The sequence below is a fragment of the Rhinopithecus bieti genome, unplaced genomic scaffold (assembly GCF_001698545.2).
Source record: "Rhinopithecus bieti isolate Rb0 unplaced genomic scaffold, ASM169854v2 scaffold_24306, whole genome shotgun sequence".
NCBI lineage: Eukaryota > Metazoa > Chordata > Mammalia > Primates > Cercopithecidae > Rhinopithecus > Rhinopithecus bieti.
The window spans coordinates 3,269,265-3,277,517 of NW_016811898.1; the positions used below are offsets into that span (position 1 = coordinate 3,269,265).

Below are 8,253 nucleotides of genomic sequence, written 5' to 3' on the forward strand. Positions count from 1 at the left end.
ATCAATGATAGACTGGATAAAGAAAATGTGACACATACACACCACAGAATACCATGCAGCCATAAAAAAAAGGATGAGTTTATGTCCTTTGCAGGGACATGAATGAAGCTGGAAACCATCATTCTCAGCAAATTAACACAGGAACAGAAAACCAAACAGCGCATGTCCTGACTCATAAGTGGAAGTTGAACAATGAGAACACATGGACACAGGGAGGGGATCATCACACACCAGGGCCTGTTGGGGAGTTAGGGGAAGGGGAGGGAGAGCATTAGGACAAATACCTAGTGTATGCTGGGCTGAAAACATAGATGACAAGTTGATGGGTGCAGCAAACCACCATGGCACATGTAAACCTATGTAACAAGCCTGCACGTTCTGCACGTGTATCCCAGAACTTAAAGTAAAATTAAAAAAAAAAAAAAAGAATTGTTGGCGAGTGTCATGGCGGCCAGTGTCGAGTTGGCAGGCGTTGCCCACGGAACTGGGGAAACTCACTAGAGCAGAGGAAGAAGTGACGCAATCTGGACAGCGAGAATTGGTGGGAATGAGCAGAAACCCTGCGTGGGTGACTGTGTCACTAGAGGCGGGCACCTGGTCAAGTCTCAGGCCAGGCCTCTGCAGTTCTAAGCAGAACTCGGAGCCGGCGTTGCCTAGGAACCCCGCCTTGTGTTATCGAATCCTGAGTGTTTTGGACTAGTCTCACCAAGGCAGGCGTTCAAGGATATTTGGTCAGATCGTCCGACAGCACTAAACCTTTCTTTTCCGAGTGGGCCAGGTCATTCACTAAAGTCGCCGCGATGTCGTCCTGGCTTGGGAGCCTCGACTCGGCTGGGGACAGTCTCTGGGTCAAGTCGAGGGCAGCCTGGCTTCCCTCACTGGCCAGATTTCAAACTTTACAAAGGTTATGCTGATGGAGGACTCAGAGGAAGTGGAAGTAGAATTACCTGATTCTAGGACAAAGGAAATTGAAGCCATTCATTCAATCTTGAGATCAAGAGAAGGAAAGGCTTAAGAAACTTTTTACTGATCTGGAAGTGAAATATGAAGCATCCGAGCTTCAAATTGAACCAGAATTCTACAAGTTGCGGAAATCAACTTCAACAAAAAGAGGTAGAAATCAGCCATCTTAAAGCCAGACAGATTGCGCTCTGGGATCAGTTGCTGAAACTGCAGTCATCTATTCAGTCAGTACCTTCGGGAGCTGGCGATGTACCAGCAACCACTGCAGCTTCATTCTTTTATGTGATTAGTTATCATTCTTCAGCTTTCCATGACGATGACATGGACTTTGTTGATATAATTTTGTTCCAACGAGAAATAAACCGACTCTCAAATGAAGTTTCAAGGTTTGAGTCTGAAGTTGGCTATTGGAGGCATATTGCTCAGACTTTGAAAGCACAAGGAACACATAGCTCTGCCCAAAGTGAAACATGCAAACTACAAAATATCATTAAGGAACTGAAACAGAACCGAAGTCAGGAAATTGATGACCATCAACATGAAATATCAGTACTGCACAAAGCACACCAACAGAAATAAGTCGACGACATCGAGAAGAATTAAGTGACTATGAAGAACGAATTGAAGAACTCATCTGTTACAACAAGATGGCTCTGGAGTTACAGAAATTGATCACTCTAAAATCTATGAGATGCAAAAAACTATCCAACTTCTACAAACAGAGAAAATGGAGTCTACCAAAAAAATTGAGGAGCTTGAGGATAAAATAAAAGATATAAATAAAAAAGTATCTTCTGCAGAAAATGGTAGAGATATTTTGAGGAGAGAATAAGAACAGCTAAAGTGGAAAAGAGATAAATAATGGAAGAATGTGAAAACTTGAAATTGGAGTGTAGTAAATTGCAGCCTTATGCTGTGAAGCAAAGTGATACTGTGACAGAAAAGAAAAGAATTATTGCACAGTGTGCCTCAGTGGAAGAAGAGTTCAGAGTACAACAAGCACTGTCTGATGCCAAAAATGAAATAATGAGATTGAGTAGTTTAAACTAGGATAACAGTCTTGCTGAAGACAATCTGAAACTTAAAATATATATATCGAAGTTTTAGAAAAAGAGAAGTCATTAGAGTCAAGAAAAGGAAGAACTTCAGATATCACTTTTAAAATCCAACAATGAATATGAAGTAATAAAAAGTACAGCTACAAGAGGCATAAGTTTGCATTCAGAATTATATGACTTAAGACTTAATTTGGAGGCAAAGGAACAAGAACTCAATTAGAGTATTAGTGAAAAGGAAATACTGATAGCTGAGATAGAAGAATTGGACAGAGACAATCAAGAAACTACAAAGCACATGATTCTGATAAAAAAGCAGCTATCAAAACAACAAAATGAAGGAGATAGCACCATCAGTAAACTGAAACAAGATCTAAATGATGAAAAAAGAGTTCATCAACTTGAAGATGATAAAATGGACATTCCTAAAGAGTTGGATGTACAGAAAGAAAAGTTAATTCAAAGTGAAGTGGCCCTAAATGATTTACATTTAACCAACCAGAAACTTGAGGACAAAGTAGAAGTTTTAGTAGCTAAGCTAAATAAATCACAAAAAAAAAATAAAATAAAATAAAAAAATAAAAAAATAAAAAAATAAAAAAAATTGTAAGCATCCAGAAGGAGAATTTGGAACTTAAGGAGCATATTAGACAAAATGAGGAAGAGCTTTCTAGAGTCAGGAATGAGTTAACTCAGTCTCTAAATCAAGACTCTAGTAGTAATTTTAAGGACAACTTACTTAAAGAGAAGCCAAAGTCAGAAACTTAAAGCAAAATCTTTCAGAATTAGAACAGCTCAATGAAAATTTAAAGAAAGTTGTTTTTGATGTCAAAATGGAAAACGAAAAGTTAGTTTCAGCATGTGAAGATGTGAGGCATCACTTGGGAAGAATATATTGCTACTAACAATCAGCTTTCTCTGGAAAAAAACACAAGTGTGGAGACTCTAAAAATGGAAAAAGGAGGGAAAGAAGCAGAATTGTGTCGGGCTGTAAAGAGGCTGTTGGAAGAAGCAAACACGTGAGAGAAAACCACTGAACTGTCAAATGCACGTAATTTGAATATCTCTGCCTTACAGCTGAAGCATGAGCATTTAATTAAACTCATTCAAAAGAAAGACATTGAAATAGCAGAACCCAAACAGAATATTGGACAAATGGATACTGATCATAAAGAAACTAAGGATATTTTGTCATCTAGTTTAGAAGAGCAAGCAATTGACACAACTTTTAAATGAGAAATTTTTATTGAAAAATTTAAAGAAGTTCAAAGCTGCAGGAGCAATTGGATAAATATTCTCAGGCCTTAAGAAAACATGAAATTTTAAGGCAGACCATATAGGAAAAGGACAGAAGTCTTGGATCCATGAAAGAAGAAAATAATCGTCTGCAAGAAGAACTGGAACGACTCAAGGAACAGCAGAGTTGAACTACACCTGTGACTGATCCTAAAACTCTTGACAGTATTACTGAACTAGAATCTGAGGTATCTCAACTGATCATAATCAAGGATTATCTTGAAGAGGCAATTAAACATCATCAAAAGATAACTGAAGATCAAAACCAGAGTAAGATGCAACTACTTCAGTCTTTACAGGAGCAGAAGAAGGAAATGAATGAGTTTAGATACCAGCATGAGCAAATGAACACCACACACACCCAGCTCTTTTTAGAGACAGATGAGGAAATTAAGAGTTTGCAAAAAACAATCAAATCAAAATCCAGTTCCATGAAGAAAGACAAGACATTCAAACAGATAACTCTGATATTTTCAAGAAACAAAATTCAGAGCCTTAAAATAGAACACGGAAGTGAAAAGCATGATTTATCTATAAACTAGATGACAAAATGTCCTTAGTTTCTTTATGATCAGTATTCATTTGTCCAGAAAGCTTTAGATAAGCATGTATCTTTAAGTTAAAGATAGATTATGTACATCATCCAACATTTCTTAACTTTCCTTATCGGCAATTCATTTTGTTTTTTAAGTTCTCCAATTTGTTCTTCTTTTGATCAACTGTTCCGTAAGTCTTGATTGCTGAATTCAATGCCAGAATTTGCTTCATCCAAACCTCCTGTGAATGATATCACTTTTCCTTCTGGATTTTCCTTGCCAAAATTAAAACTTAAAGATAAGAATATATCTTTAAGGTTTTCAATAAAAATTTCTCATTTAAAAGTTGTGTCAATTGCTTCCACTCTTCTAAACTAGATGACAAAATATCCGTAGTTTCTTTATGATCAGTATCCATTTGTCCAGAAAGCTTTAGATAAGATCAGTGAAAGGAATAAGAGAGAACTAGAGATTAAACTTCTAAATGAAAAGAATATATCTTCAACTAAACAGATTGATCAGTTGTCCAAAAATGAAGTTGGTAAACTAACTGAGATTATTCAGCAGAAAGATTTGGAGATACAAGCTCTTCATGCTAGAATTTCTTCAGCTTCCTATACTCAAGATGTTATTTATCTTCAACAGCAACTGCAGGCCTATGCTATGGAAAGAGAATAGGTATTAGCTGTTTTGAATGAGAAGACTAGGGAAAATAGCCATCTAAAAACAGAATATCACAAAATGATGGATATAGTTGCTGCCAAAGAAGCAGCTCTCATCAAACTGCAAGATGAAAATAAAAAATTGTCCACTAAATTTGAAAGTAGTGACCAAGATATGTTTAGAGAAACTGCTCAGAATTTATCATGTATCATTTGAGAAAAAGGCATGGAAATAGATACACTAAGTCAGAAATGTCAGACTTTATTGGCAGTTTTACAGACATCCAGCACTGGTAATGAGGCTGGAGGTGTTAATAGTAATCAGTTTGAGGGGCTTCTACAAGAACGTGACAAGTTAAAACAGCAAGTTAAAAAAAAAAAGGAAGAGTGGAAACAGCAAGTGGTGACCACAGTACAAAATATGCAATACAAGTCAGCCCAGTTTCAGGAAGAGCTTCACCAACTTCAGGCACAGGTTTTGGTTGACAGCAATAATAATTCTAAATTACAAATGAACTATACCGGCCCAATTCAAAGTTATGAGCAGAATGAAACCAAATTCAAAAATCTGCGGCAGGAATTCGCACAAGTTTAGCACGGCACTGGGCAGCTTTCCAATACCAAGGATCTTCTTTTAGGAAAACTTGATATTATTTCACCCCAGCTGTCTTCTGTGTCATTGCTTACTCCCCAGTCAGCAGAATCTCTTAGAGCAAGTAAGTGTGATGTGTTGAGTGAATCTTCTGAATTACTTCAGCAAGAGGTAGAAGAGCAAAGAAAATCACTACAGGAAAAAGATGCAATGATTGGAACTCTCCAGGAAAATAATCACAGATTGTCTGATTCGATTGCTGCCACCTCAGAGCTAGAAAGAAAAGAACACAAACAAACCAATTCAGAAATTAAGCAGCTAAAGGAGAAACAAGATGTTTTGCAAAAGTTGCTTAAAGAAAAAGACCTCAAAGTCAAAAGTGGTCAATTACTTTCTTCCAATGAACATTTCACTAACAAAGTAAATGAAAATGAACTTTAGAGGCAGGCGGTAACAAACCTGAAGGAGAGAATATTAATTCTAGAGATGGACATTGGCAAACTAAAAGGAGGAAATGAAAAAATAGTAGAAACTTCCAAGGGAAAGGAAACAGAATATCAAGCGTTACAAGAGACTAACATGAAGTTTTCTAGATACTGCGAGAAAAAGAGTTTGAGAGCCGTCAATGAAGGAGAAGGCTCTTGCTTTTGAACAGTTACTGAAAGAAAAAGAACAGAGCAGGACTGGGAGCTAAATCAGCTTTTAGATGCAGTTAAATCAGTGCAGGAGAAGACAGTTGTGTTTCAACAAGAGAGACCAAGTCATGTTGGCCCTGAAACAAAAACAAAGGGAAAACGCTGCACTACAGAGAAAGGTTCAACGTTTACATGACCAAGAATTTCAATCAAACCAGGAGCTAGAGACGTGGCATAATCATCTTTTAAAATCAGAAGATTCTTATACCCATGAAGCTTTGGCCACAGAAGATAGGCTAAACTAAGAAAGAAAGTCACAGTATTGGAGGAAAAGCCAGGTTCATCCTCTAATGCAATGGAAAATGCAAGTCATCAAGCCAATGTGCAGGTAGAGTCATTGCAAGAACAATTGAATGTAGTCTCCAAGCAAAGGGATGAAACTGCGCTGCTACTTTCTGCCTCTCAGGAACAAGTAAAGCAGTATGCTCTGTCACTGGCCAACCTGCAGATGGTACTACAGCATTTCCAACAAGAGGAAAAAGCTATGTATTCTGTTGAATTAGGAAAGCAAAAACACCTTATAGCTGAATGGAAGAAAAAGGCAGAAAATCTGGAAGGAAAAGTGATATCACAGGAAGGTTTGGATGAAGCAAATGCTGCACTGAATTCAGCATCAAGACTTAAAGAACAGTCAGATCCAAAAGAAGATCAAATTGAAGGACTTAAAAAACAAAATGAGTTCCGATAAGAAATCCTGGATGATGTACAAAAGAAATTGATGAACTTACCAAACAGCTTAGAAGGAAAAGTGGACAAAGTCCTAATGAGAAACCTCTTCATCAGTCATTTCCACACGCCAAAAAATCAGCGTCATGACATGTTCCAGTTGATGGGAAGCATCCTGGGTGTCAGAAGGGAGGAGATGGAGCAGTTGTTTCATGACGATCGGGGTAGTGTTACCAGGTGGATGACTTGGGTGGCTTGAAGGAGGATCAAAAAGTGTTCCCAACACAACTTTGAGACCAAATCAGCAATCTGTGCTTAATAGTTCTTTTTCAGAACTTTTGTTAAATTTCTAGAAACAGGATCTCATTCATCTGTTCCACCACCAAAGCTTTCTGTTCATGATATGAAACCTCTAGATTCACCAGGAAGGGGAAAACTAGATACAAATGCACCAGAAAGTTTTAAAGATACAGCAGAATCCAGGTCGGGTAGAAGACGAGATGTAAATCCGTTTTTGGCTCCTCACTCAGCAGGTGTACCTCTTACTAACCCAGCTGGACTTGGACCTCGTGGGCCCCAGCATCTTCTTTTGAAACCCATCTCAGATATTTGGCCCACATTCACACCTTTGCCAGTGTTACCTGACAACAACGCTGGAGCTGTGTTGAAAGACCTTGTGAAACAATAGATGATTCTCAAGCCAGAGACAGTCTAGCACTTTAAAGAAACCACGAACACTATCGATATGTACTTCATCACCAAGTGGCCTTTTAGAAAATGTCATGTATTTATTTGTAGTTAATGCTTTCTCTGAATTTAATAAAAATATTCCTAATGCTTTTAGAAATTGCAGGTGTCAAGAGGAAGTGTTTGCTATATCATCTGATTTATTCCTTCTGATTTGACCTAATTTAAGCTAGGAACATTTATCTTTTATCTTAAGTTACAAAAATACAGACAGACAAAAATACTAGTAGCTATATGTTAGCTTTCTATTTCCTTCTGTGATTTCCAAGCCTATTTAAGCTAGAGATTGTGGTTTGTCAAGAGAGTTTTTTTTTTTAAATGAAGAATAAAAAAATACTAGTAGTGGCTTCTCTGCATAGTGTGGAAAGTTGATCTGAAGCGTATAGTGATCATCTTTAGAGGACTTTGTGGTAATAGGCCAACAAGATGGTCCCTGGAAGGTCATTGGTGCCCTGAGATGAAGTATGTATTTGGTCCTGTGCAATGTCATCATGTGTGTAAATTCTTTTGTTGTTGTTGTTTTAAATAGAGATGGCGTCTCACTATGTTGCCAGGCTGGTGTCGAATTACTGGGCTCAAGTGATCCTCCAACCTCAGCCTCCCAAAGTGCTGGGATTACAGGCATGAGTCACCGTGCCCAGCACTGGCTGTAGATTCATGTGACTACCACCAGAGTCAAGATACAGAACACTTCCATCACAAGCATCCCATGTCACCCTCTCATAATCGTAGCCACCTCCCGATCCCTTTCCTGAATCCCTGACAATCACTAACTGTTCTCCATCTCAGTCGTTTTGTTATTTCAAGAATGTTATGGCCGGGCGCGGTGGCTCAAGCCTGTAATCCCAGCACTTTGGGAGGCCGAGACGGGTGGATCACGAGGTCAGGAGATCGAGACCATCCTGGCTAACACGGTGAAACCCCGTCTCTACTAAAAAATACAAAAAACTAGCCGGGCGAGGTGGCGGCCGCCTGTAGTCCCAGCTACTTGGGAGGCTGAGGCAGGAGAATAGCGTAAACCCGGGAGGCAGAGCTTGCAGT

General features: G+C 38.5%; 1 pseudogene; it reads left to right on the forward strand.

Annotated features, from left to right (window-relative positions):
* Positions 1 to 718: 718 nt before the first annotated feature.
* On the forward strand, positions 719 to 7,238 carry LOC108544243 (thyroid receptor-interacting protein 11-like; annotated as a pseudogene).
* Positions 7,239 to 8,253: the final 1,015 nt, after the last annotated feature.